Below are 18661 nucleotides of genomic sequence, written 5' to 3' on the forward strand. Positions count from 1 at the left end.
GTCCTCTGAGGCCACTCACAAAGATGGCCACACGCTGGACCTCGTCTTCACCCGCCTCTGCTCCCTTACTAATCTCACTAACTCACCCCTCCCCCTGTCTGACCACAACCTACTGACATTCTCTTCCCTCTCCTCTCCTAGTGTACAACCCCCACTCCACGAACTTCCTCGCAGAAATCTCAAACATCTCAACTTACAATCACTCTCCGAGTCCCTTCTCCCTCTTACCGACATAGCCTCCCTTCATGACACAAATGCTGCTGCTGCTTTTTATAACGCAACAATAACAACAACACTCAATTCTGCCGCCCTGCTCATGCATAGCAAAACTCGTACAGTCAACAGGCAGCCCTGGCTGACCAGCCTGACTAAAGAACCGAGACGGGCTTCCAGGATCGCTGAGCGAAGATGGAAGCGATCCCGCTCTGCTGACCACTTCACCGCATACAAGCAGTCCCTCGCCAGCTTCAAGTCCGCGCTCACTGCCGCAAAACAAACTTACTTCTCATCTCTCATATCCTCCCTGTCTCACAACCCTAAACAGCTTTTCAACACTTTCAATTCTCTACTCCGTCCCCCTGCACCCCCTCCCTCCCCTCTCATTTCTGCTGAAGACTTTGCCTCTTTCTTTAAACAGAAGATCGATACGATCAGAGAAAGCTTTGGCCCACAGCGCCCACTGCCCCTCTTAGCTGCTCACCCCTGCTCCTCCAAAACCAGCTTCTCCACCATGACAGAAGATCAGCTCTCCACCCTCCTGTCGAGATCACACCTCACCACCTGCACGCTCGACCCGCTCCCATCTCACCTCATCCCTAACCTTTCCACGGTCTTCATCCCAACCCTAATGCACCTCTTCAACCTCTCACTCACAACAGGTGTCTTCCCCTCATCCTTCAAACATGCCAAGATCACACCCATCCTCAAAAAGCCCTCCCTCGACCCATCCTCTGTGTCTAGCTATCGCCCGATATCTCTTCTTCCTTATGCCTCCAAATTGCTGGAGCAACACATCCATCTTGAACTGTCCTCTCACCTCTCCTCCTGCTCCCTCTTTGATCGATTACAATCTGGCTTCCGTTCCCATCACTCAACTGAAACTGCCCTAACTAAAGTCACCAATGACCTACTAACTGCCAGGAACAAGCGACACTACTCTGTCCTCCTTCTCCTGGACCTGTCTTCTGCCTTTGACACTGTGGACCACTCCCTTCTGCTACAAATCCTCTCATCTCTTGGCATCACAGACTTAGCCCTTTCCTGGATCTCATCATATCTGACAGATCGGACATTCAGTGTCTCCCTCCGCCACACCACCTCCTCACCTCGCCCCTTGTCAGTCGGTGTTCCTCAAGGCTCTGTTCTAGGACCCCTACTCTTCTCCATCTACACCTTCGGTCTGGGACAGCTCATAGAATCCCACGGTATGCAGTACCATCTCTATGCTGATGACACGCAGATCTACCTATCCGGACCTGACCTCCCCTCCTTACTTACCAAAATCCCGCACTGTCTGTCTGCTATTTCAGCCTTCTTTTCTGCTCGCTTTCTACAACTGAACATGGACAAAACAGAATTCATCATCTTTCCCCCATCTCACTCTACCCCTCCACCAGACCTATCCATCAATGTCAATGGCTGCTCACTTTCCCCAGTCCCACACGCCCAGTGCCTCGGGGTGATCCTCGACTCTGCCCTCTCTTTCAAGCCACATATCCAAGCTCTTGCCTCCTCCTGCCGCCTCAAACTCAAAAACATTTCCCGGATCCGCGCATTCCTTGACCGTGACACCACAAAAACACTAGTGCATGCCCTTATCATCTCCCGCCTCGTCTACTGCAACCTCCTACTCTCTGGACTCCCCTCTAGCACTCTGGCACCACTCCAATCCATCCTACACTCTGCTGCTCGACTAATCTACCTGTCTCCCCGCTATTCCCCAGCCTCTCCCCTATGCCAAGCCCTTCACTGGCTTCCTATTGCCCAGAGACTCCAGTTCAAAACCCTCACAATCACCTACAAAGCCATCCACAACCTATCTCCTCCATACATCTGTGACATGATCTCCCGGTACCTACCAACACGCAACCTCCGATCCTCTGAAGACCTCCTTCTCTACTCCCCTCTCATCTCTTCTTCCCACAACCGCATCCAAGACTTCTCCCGTGCTTCCCCCATACTCTGGAACTCTCTACCCCAGCACATCAGACTCTCGCCTACCATAGAAACTTTCAAAAAGAACCTGAAGACTCACCTCTTCCGACAAGCCTACAGCCTGCAGTGATCCTGAACCTACTGAACCGCCGCACAACCAGCTCTCCCCTCTCCTAGTGTATCATCACCCATCCCCTGCAGATTGTGAGCCCTCGCGGGCAGGGTCCTTCCTCCTTATGTACCCGTGTGCCTTGTTTTTTGCTCATGTTTAATGTATTTGTCTATATTTGCCCCGTATTTCACATGTAAAGCGCCATGGAATAAATGGCGCTATAAAAATGAATAATAATAATAATAATAATACAATAATATATGCCTGACAGGAGCCCGTACAGTCTATATCTACAATAATATATACCTGACAGGAGCCCGTACAGTCTGTATCTACAATAATATATACCTGACAGGAGCCCGTACAGTCTGTATCTACAATAATATATACCTGACAGGAGCCCGTACAGTCTATATCTACAATAATATATACCTGACAGGAGCCCGTACAGTCTATATCTACAATAATATATACCTGACAGGAGCCCGTACAGTCTATATCTACAATAATATATACCTGACAGGGGCCTGTACAGTCTGTATCTACAATAATATATACCTGACAGGAGCCCGTACAGTCTGTATCTACAATAATATATACCTGACAGGAGCCCGTACAGTCTATATCTACAATAATATATACCTGACAGGAGCCCGTACAGTCTATATCTACAATAATATATACCTGACAGGGGCCCGTACAGTCTGTATCTACAATAATATATATCTGACAGAAGCCCGTACAGTCTATATCTACAATAATATATACCTGACAGGGGCCTGTACAGTCTGTATCTACAATAATATATACCTGACAGGAGCCCGTACAGTCTGTATCTACAATAATATATACCTGACAGGAGCCCGTACAGTCTATATCTACAATACTATATACCTGACAGGAGCCCGTACAGTCTGTATCTACAATAATATATACCTGACAGGAGCCCATACAGTCTATATCTACAATAATATATACCTGACAGGAGCCCGTACAGTCTGTATCTACAATAATATATACCTGACAGGAGCCCATACAGTCTATATCTACAATAATATATGCCTGACAGGAGCCCGTACAGTCTGTATCTACAATAATATATACCTGACAGGAGCCCGTACAATCTATATCTACAATAATATATACCTGACAGGAGCCCGTACAGTCTATATCTACAATAATATATACCTGACAGGAGCCCGTACAGTCTATATCTACAATAATATATACCTGACAGGAGCCCGTACAGTCTATATCTACAATAATATATACCTGACAGGAGCCCGTACAGTCTGTATCTACAATAATATATACCTGACAGGAGCCCGTACAGTCTGTATCTACAATAATATATACCTGACAGGAGCCCGTACAGTCTGTATCTACAATAATATATACCTGACAGGAGCCCGTACAGTCTGTATCTACAATAATATATACCTGACAGGAGCCTGTACAGTCTATATCTACAATAATATATGCCTGAAAGGAGTCTGTACAGTCTATATCTACAATAATATATACCTGACAGGAGCCCGTACAGTCTGTATCTACAATAATATATACATGACAGGAGCCCGTACAGTCTATATCTACAATAATATATACCTGACAGGAGCCCGTACAGTCTGTATCTACAATAATATATACCTGACAGGAGCCCGTACAGTCTATATCTACAATAATATATACCTGACAGGAGCCCGTACAGTCTGTATCTACAATAATATATACCAGGAAGGAGCCCATACACTCTAGGCTCAACCAATATTAATGCTCCATTAATGGGGAATCTCCACATACCTTCACTTGCAGAGCCGCACACCACATATATGGCTGCTCTGTGTGCACAGGACCTGTGATGAGGTCACAGGAGGGGAGGAGTCAGGGGTCACATGATCAGGGGCCTCAGTGTATGCAGGACTCTGCTGTGCTGGATGTCATGGTGCTGGATGAGGGGAAGTTTATGTGTGGGGTCAGGAGGGGTTTACAGTGTGGATGTAGCTGAGCCGTGTGTGTACGAGGTGTATGGAGCGGAGCCGTGTGTGTACGAGGTGTATGGAGCGGAACCGTGTGTGTACGAGGTGTACGGAGCGGAACCGTGTGTGTACGAGGTGTACGGAGCGGAGCCGTGTGTGTACGAGGTGTACGGAGCGGAGCCGTGTGTGTACGAGGTGTATGGAGCGGAACCGTGTGTGTACGAGGTGTACGGAGCGGAGCCGTGTGTGTACGAGGTGTACGGAGCGGAGCCGTGTGTATGAGGTGTACGGAGCGGAGCCGTGTGTGTATGAGGTGTGCGGAGCGGAGCCGTGTGTATATGAGGTGTACGGAGCGGAGCCGTGTGTGTACGAGGTGTACGGAGCGGAGCCGTGTGTATGAGGTGTACGGAGCGGAGCCGTGTGTGTATATGAAGTGTATGGAGCTGAGCTTTGTTTGATTCATGAGTAGATCCATCTCAATATTACATGTATTGTTCTCCAATATTTCCTCTTATTATTCCTATCTCTGTATTATCGTCTTGCGTCTTTTTCCTTCTTCCTAATATTATTCTGTGTTCCGCAGCTGCAGGAGAAAATGGAGAAAGTGATGACTATCATGAAGGAGAATCTTCTCCAGGCACAGGCAAGGGTCTATGACCAACAGCGAGACTGAGGCAGTTCCAGCCCGGGAACCCCATGCTAGTGCTTTCACATGTAAAGCGCCATGGAATAAATGGTGGTATAAATAATGTATAATAATAATAAAATAATAATAATAGTGCTTATCTGTATGGTGGAGAGCAAGTTCCTAACTAAGTGGAAAGGCCCATATGAGGTGGTAGAAAAACTGGGTGAAGTTAATTACAAGGTACACAGCTGGGCCGAAGGAAGCCGCACCAAGTCTTATCATGTGAACTTGCTATAACTTTGGCGAGACGGAGAATTGCTAGATGTCCCTTACCTGGGAGCCAGTCCCAAAGCCACAGTGGACAATGTCACTGTTGCGGAGACTCTAACGCCCGCCCAGAGGCAACGGTGTCAGGAGCTGTTGCAGCAGAACCATGACCTGTTCTCGGAGCTGTCAAGGCATACTCAGGTGGTAGAGCATGACATGTTAACAGAACCGCATGTCAGGGTGAACCTCAAGCCCTATAGAATTCCGGAAGCATGTCAGGAGGTGATTTCAAATGAGGTGAAGAGGATGCTAGATCTCGAGGAGATAGAGAACTCGAAAAGTGGATGATCGAGTCCAGTCTTCCTCCTGCCAAAGCCTGATGGTGAGTGGCGGTTCTGCAACGACTACAGCAAGCTGAATGAAGTCTAAAGATTTGATGCATACCCGATGTCTTATGTGGACGAGCTCATTGAGAGACTTGGTCCCGCCAGGTACATTACAACCCTAGACCTGATGAAGGGCTATTGGTAAATCCCCATGTCCCATAGTGTCAAGGAGAAGATGGCCTTCTCGATGCCTGATGGGGGTTTCCAATACAGCAGAATGTCCTTCGGTCTTCAGTGGGCCCCGGTAACCTTCCAGAGGGCGATGGATCGGATCCTGACTCTGCATAAGAAGTGTGCCGCAGCGTACCTCGATGACATTGTGGTCTTTAGCCCTGACTGGGCTAGTCATCTGCCAAAGGTACAGACAGTTATGGATGCTTTAAGAAATACGGGGTTCACCATAATTCTGAAAAAATATGCCACGTACTTAGGCTATGTCATTAGGAGAGGTGAAATTAAGCTACAAATAAACAAGATGGAGGCGATTCAAGAGTGGCTGCAACCACTTTCCAAGAAGCAAGTGAGGGCGTTTCTTGGAATTGTGGGGTACTATCTGCTATTCATTCTGAGTTTCGCTATAATAGCCGCGACATTGATAGATCTTCTTAAAGGCACCTGTTATTTTTTCTAACACTTTCTTACTTTTTAGAGGATAGAAATGAAAACAATATTGAATTGTGTGGATAAAACAAATCTTGTTTAAAGTTCATTCAAATAATTGATTAGAAAAATGAAAAGTAAGTTCATAGCGCACAAAAATATGTATTAGATTATAGAAGAGAAAACAAGCATTCAGTGGTTCTTACATATGGTCTTTAGGTATGATGTGGTCCAGGTTGGAGATTCTCAAGGTCTGAGACCTCTGTCTGAACAGGAGTTAGGTCGTCTTCTGTACTATTGTGACCCATAGACTTACATTGGTTGCTCTTTTTCCTGTCTCATAACCACATATGGCGATTTGCCGCTATATTCATAGCCTCTACCATATTAGAACACTAGTAACTTATGGAATATGATTTTTAATTATTTGCACATTACCTCATTCTGAACTACTTAAGCCTATAGCCTGTGACCTTTTGAGAACCATTTACTATCTCCAAATAGCCACATATTGACAGTTCTGACAAAGGCCCTATAGTCCTGACAAACAGAGAACAGATGTATCTACCAAAGTCCTCAGAATAACTCAGTCTCCCACTAACCAGAGTTAGACTTAACTGCATATGTTAAGTAATCTATATTTTTCATTCGTAAGAAGATGGCAGGCCCCGGACCGGACCGCGACGCCTATCGGACCGGACCACAGCGGGACCTCCCCTGGGTGAGTATAATCTAACCTCTTTTTCTTATCTTTCAGGTTAAATTGGGGCTTATCTACAGCATTACAGAATGCATTACAGAATGCTGTAGATAAGCCCCTGATGCCGGTGGCCTTAGCTCACCTTCGATTTTGGGGGTGACAGGTTCCCTTTAACAAACCCTTGTCTTTCTTTATCTCATTTGTCCACACATACCAAGGAAAATTATTTATTTGTGACAAACTGAACTGTATCGGGAGGATTTTCAGATTTCTTGTGCCTGTTGATGTAATATTTATACTTCCTTCCTTATTGAGAGTTTTCACATTTTCCCCAATACAATATAAACCGATGTTCAGACTTTCAGCATGTACACAAGATGAAAAGAATGCAGAAACAACTTCTTTTTCCGACATAACTTGGAAACAAATCTTGTCAGCGCTTACTGGTGTCACCAAGTCATGGATCGTGTGTACAGTCTCCACTCTGGCATGTGATGAGGTATGATTATGGAAACATGAATGATAAATGACTTTATCCTGTCCAGGTAGACACATTACCTTAGAAACAACATTTAAGCATCAGGAAATGTCTAATTGTTCAGTGTTTGTGCCATCAAATGCAAAATCTGTGTCCTGTAATTGATAATATAGCAATTGTGTTTGACTAACAGGAATTCCCAGAACAGTTATAGGGACCAGGGTTTCTTCTCTTCCCGACAACCATTGTTCTATTCCCATTTCCATGTTAATGAGATGTGATTGACACTGGGGATATCTAGAAGATAGTTTCCAGTTAGACATGATAAAAGTCCATATCATAGTCATAAACGCTCCATCTCGTAATAAAGGTTTAGATTGGAACTGATTGATTTGGAAAGGAGTAGATGGTTGAAACCTTGTCTACTGCTGACCATCCATTTCACATTCACGTCTTTACATTGTTTGTAGTTATTTTTACTTAAAACGCAACATTGGTAAAGTCCAGAATCCTAAGGAGATGGATTATCTACAGAGAAAATAAAGTTCTTATTCAACCAACTCACATTACCGGATTCACCTCTGTGTATAACATTTGTTGGACCATTTGAAAAACTTCCCAAAAATAATCTATCTTTGGTCCATGTCAGTGGAGATTCTGAAGGTAACTCTAACCTTGTGTTGCATTTTAATAATAAAGGAGACATATTGTCTTGACTATGTATTGCTTATGGTGTAACCCTTACTTCTGGAGCTATAGTATTTGTTACTGTAAAAACTACAGATACTTGTACTGGTTCTCTGTAAGTTCCATGTTTTTACCCAATCTTCATCTCCTTCTGTAACAGAAAGTAATGAAGGATCCAACATTTTCCCAAAAGTTGTGTCGTTAACCAAATATCTGTTTTGGATCTTCCATCTTTCCGCTTTGTGATCACATCATTTGTAATATCACCTGAGCACACAGCTTTTTCTTCACCTCTTACCTCTATATTCCAGTATCACATCTGTAGGATTACATTCCCATGTGCCTGTCTTATTATTGTGTACATAATCTCCTTGTAACTGTATAAACCCAGTCTTAGGTCCTGTGGTAGCATGTAATATTATGTCAGTGTCATGTATGAAGTGTAGCTCAATACAGCATTTTACACCAATGCCCATGCAAATGTTTCCGGTAATATCTACTGAATCGCCCAGTATTTCTCTATCTATTAGGTTTTGTAGACTAGATCTTCTTGGTTTCTGTGAACGTAGAGTTCTTTTGAAAGGTTCATTCATTTCACTAGTATTCGTTCCATGATGTAAAATATCTTCTGCATAGATCACAGTTGAAATAGTACAAAGTAGCAGAAATGTAATTCCCATCAGATAGTAGCTTTTCCTGGGAAATGTCTTCTTCTCCTGAAGAACTGATGTTGAATCCCTTCCATCAAGGACATGGGGTTTCATATTCCAGCTCTTATTGGAATCCCATTTCTTCCTAAAAGAAAAGCAGTATCATTATTTTGCAATATACAATTTGCATTGATCGACATGTACCCACACTCTTTGTTGTCTGCGGGTAGTTTTAACCACATTAGATGCTTGTTGTACAAGAATCATACCTTGTCCCATGGTTTCGATTATCTCAAACGGACCTTCCCAGTTACTTTCCCAAGGTCCACTCTTCCTGAAAGTTTTAATCATCACTAGAGCCCCTTTCTTGAATTTGGATTCATCTGGTGGCTCCATTCTCTGCATTCTTGATGCAACATGTGGAAGAATAGTTTTCCGGCAACAATTGCAACCATTTGGACCTTGCAATAGCATCTTTTTGAGATGTGAACAAAAATGGTTCATGTGGAAAAATCAATGGCATTTTTCTTCCTGTCATTAGCTCAAAAGGAGTAAATTGAGTTATGGAAGAAGTTGTTCCTCTCACACTCAACAGTACAAAAGGTACGGCATCGACCCAAGTATTGCCTTTGTCCAATAATCTTGGCAATTCTGGATTTTATTGTTCTATTCATCCTTTCCACAATACCAGCGGACTGTGGATGGTAAGGTACATGGAATTGTTGTTGTACCCCTAGAATAGTACATACTTGCATGATTTTTCCTGTAAAGTGACTTCCTCGATCAGAGGAGATCATTCTTGGGATCCCCAAGTACAAAAGACATGATAAATTAATGCTCTAACTGTAGACAAAGCATCATCTTTCCTGGCAGGTAATATTTCAACCCATTTAGAATAAAACATTTACTACAACCAATGCATACCTGAGACCATTTTTACCTGATGGTAACAGACCAATGTAGTCGATTTATAATGTGGACCATGGACCATCTGCAGGTGCGGTTTGGAGAAGTGGCGGTTTCTGTTCTTTTGATCTTGGATAAATTGGGGAACAAATGAGACATAATTGAACAATACTTTATACCAGTGGTTCTCAACCTTTCTAATGCCGTGACCCCGCAATACAGTTCCTCATGTTGCAGTGACCCCCAACCCAAAAAATAATTTTGGTGGCTACTTTAAAACTGTAATTTTATTAGTTATGATTCGGAATGTAAATATCTGATATGCATTATGTATTCTCATTGCTACAAATCAAACATAATAAATAATCACAAAATGTTGCAGGAATCTCCTGCACTGCAACATGGTGTTGGGTGCCAGCACAGCCCTCACAGTGGTATATCCAGCACAGCCCGCACAGTGGTATATCCAGCACAGCCCGCACAGTGGTATATCCAGCACAGCCCGCACAGTGGTATATCCAGCACAGCCCGCACAGTGGTATATCCAGCACAGCCCGCACAGTGGTATATCCAGCACAGCCCGCACAGTGGTACATCCAGCACAGCCCGCACAGTGGTATATCCAGCACAGCCCGCACAGTGGTATATCCAGCACAGCCCGCAGTGGTATATCCAGCACAGCCCTCACAGTGGTATATCCAGCACAGCCCTCACAGTGGTATATCCAGCACAGCCAGCACAGGGGTACATCCAGCACAGCCCGCACAGTGGTATATCCAGCACAGCCCTCACAGTGGTATATCCAGCACAGCCCGCACAGTGGTATATCCAGCACAGCCCGCACAGTGGTATATCCAGCACAGCCCGCACAGTGGTATATCCAGCACAGCCCTCACAGTGGTATATCCAGCACAGCCCTCACAGGGGTATATCCAGCACAGCCCTCACAGTGGTATATCCAGCACAGCCCTCACAGTGGTATATCCAGCACAGCCCGCACAGTGGTACATCCAGCACAGCCCGCACAGTGGTATATCCAGCACAGCCAGCACAGGGGTACATCCAGCACAGCCCGCACAGTGGTATATCCAGCACAGCCCTCACAGTGGTATATCCAGCACAGCCCGCACAGTGGTATATCCAGCACAGCCCGCAGTGGTATATCCAGCACAGCCCTCACAGTGGTATATCCAGCACAGCCCTCACAGTGGTATATCCAGCACAGCCCGCACAGTGGTACATCCAGCACAGCCCTCACAGTGGTATATCCAGCACAGCCAGCACAGGGGTACATCCAGCACAGCCCGCACAGTGGTATATCCAGCACAGCCCTCACAGTGGTATATCCAGCACAGCCCGCACAGTGGTATATCCAGCACAGCCCGCACAGTGGTATATCCAGCACAGCCCGCACAGTGGTATATCCAGCACAGCCCTCACAGTGGTATATCCAGCACAGCCCTCACAGGGGTATATCCAGCACAGCCCTCACAGTGGTATATCCAGCACAGCCCTCACAGTGGTATATCCAGCACAGCCAGCACAGGGGTATATCCAGCACAGTCAGCACAGGGGTATATCCAGCACAGCCCTCACAGTGGTATGATATGACGTCATCGCGCACCCGCAGTGTACTGTCAGAGGCAGAGCGGGGAATGATGGGAGAGGGAGCGTCAGGTGACGCTCTCTCTTTCATCATTGCATTGAACTATACCGGTGTCATAGACGCCGGTATAGTTAAATGCGGCGGCGGCACTGGGGGGGGGGGTTCCGGGGGAGGAACAGTGCAGCGGCCCACTACTGGCATCGGCTCTTCTGGCATTTGCCAGAAGTGCCCGATGGCCAGCCCGGCCCTGCTCAGACCTGCCGGCCCGCGGCCCCTGACCTGCGGGGCCCGGTCGCAATGGCGACCGCTGCGACCGCGGTAGTTACGCCCCTGAACACAGTGATGGCGGCGGATCACTGCTGGGTACCGAACGGCTCCTTTATGGCGTGCTCTTCCGCAGCCCTTCAAGCCGATTACCGATGCCGGCAGCCGCGTTCTTCCTGCATCCCTGCATTCCGTTGCCAGATACGTGCCACAGATTCCGGATCTGTCCTGGCTACACCAAACAAGAAGGGGGGGACGTCGGAAGTTGGTATCTCCCTAGATCCGATGCGCGATCTATTCATTTTCCTGCGGGGATCCCAAAGCTATGCCGGGAGTAAAGCTAGCAGCAGGGGCGTAGCTAGAGCTTTTGCCGCCCGGGGCTGTTCCCGAGTTTGGCGCCCCCCCCCCCGAACTTATGTGATTCTCACACTTAGTCATGTACCGACGAGCTCCTCTCCCTTAAGCTCCCAATGTTCAGTGAAAAACTGAGAGAAGCAGAAGAGAAGCTCGATGTCACAGGACCATGAGTATGAAAGTCGCATATGAGTGAAGTGTTCCATGTGTCGACGACTGGAACCTGCAGAGCTGAATCCCGACATCGCAGCTTCTGAAATCTCACAACGCATGCACTGCACACTTTTAGGATTCTCCCTTGCCGGTGGACGGTCATGTCAGCACAAGTATGTGATTTGTATACTTCTGACCACATTCCGACTAGACGTGCCCGGCCTCACTCAGTTCATTTTCATTGAGTGAGGCCACACATGTCTAGTCAGCACGTGATCGCATGTATGTAAATCGCCAGCACCAGAGAATCCTGACAGTGTGCAAGGCGCACTGTGAGAAGTCAGAAGTCTGCAGTCACAAAGAATGACTGCAGACTCATTACAAACCAGGACATCCCCTTTAATGCTCCTAACATAAATAAAAACATGAGAATTAGTCAGTATCACAAATAACATTTACATCCAGGTACCTTATAGATGACGTCGCCTCTGGAGCTGTTCTTCTTTTCTTCATCTTGTCCAGACCCCATGATGCGTTTTCTCATCCACAGCCATCTCTGCAGACTTCCATCTTCTCCGTTCTTTTGCAGAAAATCTCCACATGACGCCCTTAAAGATACAAGTGTCATTATAATGCTCCTGAATAAAAAATTGCCCCTCACTATATTGTCTGCACAAAATATGACCCCCACACTGTCCCTCTTATGGTACACGCTCTTTACACTGACCTCCCCTTTCCATACCGGCCCCCTCTTCACACTGTCCTCTCAGACTGTGTCCCCCCTATAGGGCCCAGTATTTATACTGTACTCTCTCATCATACTTCCCCTCCTTGGTATACTGTCCCCTCCTGGCTGTGCCCTTACACTGTCCCCCATGCTACGCATGCACACATCCCAACACCCTCACTCCCCGTACTCTGTCCACATAAGTTTTTCACATCGCTACCCATACTGTGTCCGCATACAATCCCCCGTTTGACCCCAAACTGTCTGCACCCATCCCCCATACTGTTTCCTCATATATGCCCCCCCATCTCCCCCTTTGCTCTTCATTTTGTGTCCTTAGATCTCCCCCACACATTAAATCCCCCCACACACATTTAATCCCCCATCTCCACTCCAATTCTCCACACACAATAAATACCCCCATCTCCACTCACATTAAATCCCTTCCCCACAATAAATCCCCCCCATCTCCCCCCCCCACAATAAATCCCCCCTCCCTACTCACATTAAATCTCCCCCCCACAATAAATCCACCCAGCTCCACTCATATTAAATATCCCCCATCCAATAATATATCCCCCACCACCACTCACATTAAATCCCCCCACAATATATCCCCCCATCCCCACTCACATTAAATCCTCCCACAATATATCCCCCCATTCCCACTCACATTAAATCCCCCCCACAATGTATGCCCCCCATTCCCACTCACAGTAAATCCCCCCCACAATGTATGCCCCCCATTCCCACTCACAGTAAATCCCCCCCACAATGTATGCCCCCCATTCCCACGCACAGTAAATCCCCCCCACAATGTATGCTCCCCTGCACCTTCGGTGTCTTCAGCTCCACTGGAGCACTTACCACCGCTCTGTGTGTCCTGCTCTGCCGCGCAGGTGAGTGACGTCAGCAGCGTGATCACATGACCTGATCACGCTGCTGCCGTCGCTCTGACCCGGCAGTCAGAGCTTCAATTGTACTCGTATCACAGATACGAGTACAATTGAACACTGGGAGCCGGCGCGCCGCAGCTTCTGTGTGCCGGCTGTCAGCTTGACAGTCGGCACACAGAACAGCTGACTCACAGTGCGGGGGGCGGCAGAATGCAGCCGCCGGGGGAGACACTGCGGACCGCCGCTTTAGGCGGCCCGACTGCGCCCCCCTGCCGGCTGCAGCCGCTGCACTGACTCACCCCCGCATTGTGCCGCCCCCAGCATTGTGCCGCCCGGGGCGGACCGCCCCCCTCTTCCTACGCCACTGGCTAGCAGTCCAGGCATACGGGGGAAAGGTGGATGGGGAGGTGAGAGAGGTGGCGACCCCTGTGTTTTGGTCGTTCGACCCCCCTCGGGGTCGCGACCCCCAGGTTGAGAACCGCTGCTTTATACAGTCTCTTCCATCTTTTCCCAGTAAAATATCTCTCTGAGAATGCTTAACAATTTCTGTTGACCCATGATTATATTTTGTGAACTCATCCTATAGATGTTTTGGTCCAACAGGACACAACTCCCCATTTAAGTCATGGCACAAAACCCCGTTTTCACAAACAAAGGGAGGTTTTGGATCAACCCGGGAAGCAACAAGAGATGTGTCTTTTTCTTATTCTTCCACAAAAGAAGGAATATGCGTGTCTCTTCTTTGAACTGCTAAAATCTCAAGAGGTTCAGGTTCAAACACTTCTTCTCCTGTCAGGGCTGCCTCTTTGGCTAACACATCTGTGGTTGCATTTCCAACAGATAATTCATCATCAGATTTTTTATGGGCAGGGACTTTGACAATAGCAAAACCATTAGGGTTTTTTGATGCCATTTCAAAAATTGTTATCAGTGAGTCACTATGTACAAGAATCTTATTAGAAGAATCTACATAACCTCTTTTCCCCAAACTGGCATATAATCTGTCAGTCATCTAAGGGTACCGTCACACAGTGGCATTTTCATCGCTACGACGGCACGATTCGTGACGTTGCAGCGTCGTATGATTATCGCTCCAGCGTCGTAGACTGCGGTCACACGTTGCAATACACGGCGCTGGAGCGATAATTTCATGACGTATTTGCGATGTAGAAGCCGTTGGTTACTGTGCGCACATCGTATACAACCTGTGTCACACGATGCAATCATGCCGCCACAGCGGGACACTAGACGACGAAAGAAAGTTTCAAACGATCTGCTACGACGTACGATTCTCAGCGGGGATCCGGATCGCAGTAGCGTGTCAGACACTACGATATCGTAACGATATCGCTAGAACGTCACGAATCGTGCCGTCGTAGCGATGAAAATGGCACTGTGTCACGGTACCCTAACAACATAGGAGCGCTCACTGTAGATTACAATGGGACACTGATCATCAGCTTCGCTCAGCTGTAGTACCATTTTCATCACTTCTAGCTCTGCCCTTTGAGCTGAAAAATGACTCGGTAATTTGTATTTTACAACCTGTCCTTTTTTGGGATAAAAAATGTCATATTCTGAATAGTAGTGCCCTTCTGAATAAAATCTGGAACCATCGACAAAAATTGGTTAATCTGTTGCCTCTGCCTTCTGTCTGAAAAGCGATGGACTAGGATCATGAAAAGACTGTAAACAATCATGAGTTTGCCCTTCATATTGCATCAACTGAGGAAGAACATATTTGGCTTTATAATCTACCTCAATTTGTTTGGGAGACAATGACAATAACAAAGGAGCAAATCTCTGTGACACACCTGGGATATTGTTCTCAAAGAAGTTTTAGTGTAGAATGAGGAGTTTGCAAAGTGATTTTGTTGAACCCAACAATGAGTTCCGGTGCTTTGACGGCAAACTACACCTCTACCAAGTGTCTTGCACAGGTCTCAAAACCTCTTTCAACAGGTGAGAGAAGCTTAGAAAAATAGCCCAAAATTCTCCACTCTTCTCCCTACAACTGTAGCAGCACAGCAGACACAGATATCTCTGATGTGTGTACTTGGAAAGCAAATGGAGCCAAAGGATCTACTGTGGACAAAGTATGTGACTTTTGTAAATTCATTTTCAATTGTTCAAATTAAGTTTGTTGTTCATCACCCCAAGGACCAAAGTAATCACTATTTTCACCTGTTAAAAGATCATACAAGGGTCTGGCCTTGTCTGCAAAATCGTCAATAAAGTCACTTGAATAGTTCTAACCCTAAGACCCAAGAAATGTCACAATGCCTTCTAGGATGTTGGAATTGGTAGAGAAGCAATTGCCTCTATTCTTTCCTGCAGTAGCTGTCTTTTTCCTGGACTCAACAACACTCCTAAAAACCTGACCTCGGTTTGCATCAATTTGACCTTTTTGGTGTTCAATTTCAACCCTGCATCATGCAGCAGCTCAAACAATTCTGTCAGAAGAGAATCATGTGATTCTTTATCCTCAGTAGACAACAGAATATCATCAACATATTGCAAAATACAATCTGGCCTAGAAAATCTAGATAATACCTTTTGCAACGCCTGATGGAAAATACTAGGTGACAAATGTGCTCCTTGAAGTAACCTACAAAACAGATATTGTTCATCCAAGAAAGTAAATGCAAACTTGTACTGACAACTCTTTTCAAGAGGTCAGTGCTCAGTCAGAAGGCTAATGAATAGATTTCAAAAAACTGACCGTCACATCCAAACATAGACTAAGTGTGAACAGGTGCTGAACCTAGAGTCACCAACTCATATACAGTCAAATAAATAAGTCAGCACACTGCAGCGCTAAAACATGCAAACCTGAAAATTGAACTGCATTACTGCACTAGAAATATGAAAAAATGAGAGCGTTTAGCGCATAAATTGGCCAATTCATGTGTACCTGGTAGCCACATTAGGGCATCTCTCGTATACCAGGTCCTAAACTTTTTTGAAATTTATATTCATTAGCCTTCTGACTGAGCACTCCGCCTCTTAGCCACAGGTGTTTTAATCGCAGCAGGTCCATTACCCCTCCACAGAGAGAAATTTAGTCTAAGAAGAGGTTTCACAGGTACCCATTCAGATGAAGACGTTTATTCTCAGCGAGGAAAGGAAAGTTTAGGACCTGGTATACGAGAGATGCCCTAATGTGGCTACCAGGAACACATGAATTGGCCAATTTATGTGTTAAAGGCTCTAATTTTTTCATATTTCTAGTGCAGTAATGCAGTTCAATTTTCATGTTTCATGTTTGCATGTTTTAGCGCTGCAGTGTGCTGCCTTATTTATTTGATAGAATCGATTGATTCTGGAGGCAATTTATACTGACGTTGTGGTGGAAGATCTCGCCTTTCCACATTTACAACAACATTCTTCATTGTACCAACCTCATTCCTGAACAGAGCCCAAAGAAAAGGAAAAAGCTGTACAATTTCTGTCAGTACCTCATCACCACCAGTTTCAGGCCACAAATGATCTGTTGACACAACATCATTTAAGCAAATACTTCCAACATGGCTATAATCACTAGGGTCAATGACTTCAGGTTTACAACCATTAGAATCTTTCCAGATCACTTGATTTCCTAGATCGACTACCCAACCGAATTTCTGCACAAAATCTGTGCCAAGTATATTTTCAGAATCACGATAATAGCAAATGTCAATTCCTGTTTTGAAAGAACTAGGTATTTCCAACGTCACATTGATAACCAAGGTTGCTTTAGTTCCAACTTTCCACTAAAACCAACAATAGTACAAACTGGTGAAACTGGTTGTAGCTTCAAATCAAGATTTGTAACACTTAATTGAGCTCCTGTATCAATAAGAAATACAACATTCTGTCCTGCTAAATTTCCATTGATAAATGGTCTTCCACAGTCATCCAATGTAATGAGTCACAAATTCCGATGGATGGGGTGTAGGAGTAGTCTGTGATTGTCAGAAGATGGAGGAGATGGGAGAAGACCAATGTCCTTATTAAAAGCACTTGGAATTCTGTCCCTGGACTCAGTCTCCTTCACAGTCATCTCTCTGATCTGTCGGATTAATGGTGCATACGGTGACTGCGTTTGTCTGTTGTCAGTCTGAGTGAGTGCAGAAGAATGTAATGGAGGTGCAGAAGGTTTGGTGGATGATTTTGGCATGAGTCCATTTTCCCTTCCAAGCTTACCTGTTCCTTGTGTACCTGTCTCTGATTCTGCTCTCAAGAATTTTCTGCACTGCCATTTTAAGTGTCCAGGTATACCTCAAAAATAACAATGGATATTGTTCCTTTGTGTAGTATTTTTACCTCTATGATCAATGTAATCTCTGTTCTTGGATGTTACTGTGGGTCTAGGTTTCAGCTGACTTCTTTCTCAGGAACTACAGCTATTTTAGTCAATAAAAACTGTGGCTTCTTGCAATGATGGCTGAGCACTAGCCGATTGCTCTGAGGCAGGATCTAAATATTTGAACTTTTTTACAAAAAATCTGATCATGGATGTTGGCTCCGCATGAGGCCTAAGATCCATCACCATCCTAAAGGCCTGTTCAAATTTTACCAAAAATGCAAATGGGTCATCATTAATATTAGTTCGTACATTTTCCAGAACATCAATTGTAGGAGTGGCTTCACCGATTGTAAACAATATTAATTGTCTAAGTCTGTCTTCTTTTGTGCTATGTGTCAATTCATTATCATTTAATCTGGGTGTGGTCTGTAACCTTTTTCCTATATGTGAGGGTATACTTTGAATATCTTATTTTTTTGGTCATCATTAAGATTGAAGGCATCCATCTTGTCATTGAAGTTTGGAATGTCTTTTACAATTTTCATTAACTGATCGTGTATTTTCAGATTAATTTGTGCTGCTCTGTCATGGAATTTTTTCCGTTGTCGTTCATCTGCCTGTAAATCTTCTACTGAAACATCTGGATTTTGTGTGTCTGGTACAAATTTTGCGGCGGCATTGTCTTCCTGTTTGTTTGATCGTGTAACAACAGAAGCCTTCTTTATATCTTGGTGCAATTTGGACAATAATTCTATTCGAGCATCAATTTGATCTTCCAATTGTTCATTATGTTCTGACAATATCAAACAATTTGGACTATCGAAGT

Source organism: Ranitomeya variabilis, chromosome 4, assembly GCF_051348905.1.
Source record: "Ranitomeya variabilis isolate aRanVar5 chromosome 4, aRanVar5.hap1, whole genome shotgun sequence".
In the NCBI taxonomy this organism is placed as follows: domain Eukaryota; kingdom Metazoa; phylum Chordata; class Amphibia; order Anura; family Dendrobatidae; genus Ranitomeya; species Ranitomeya variabilis.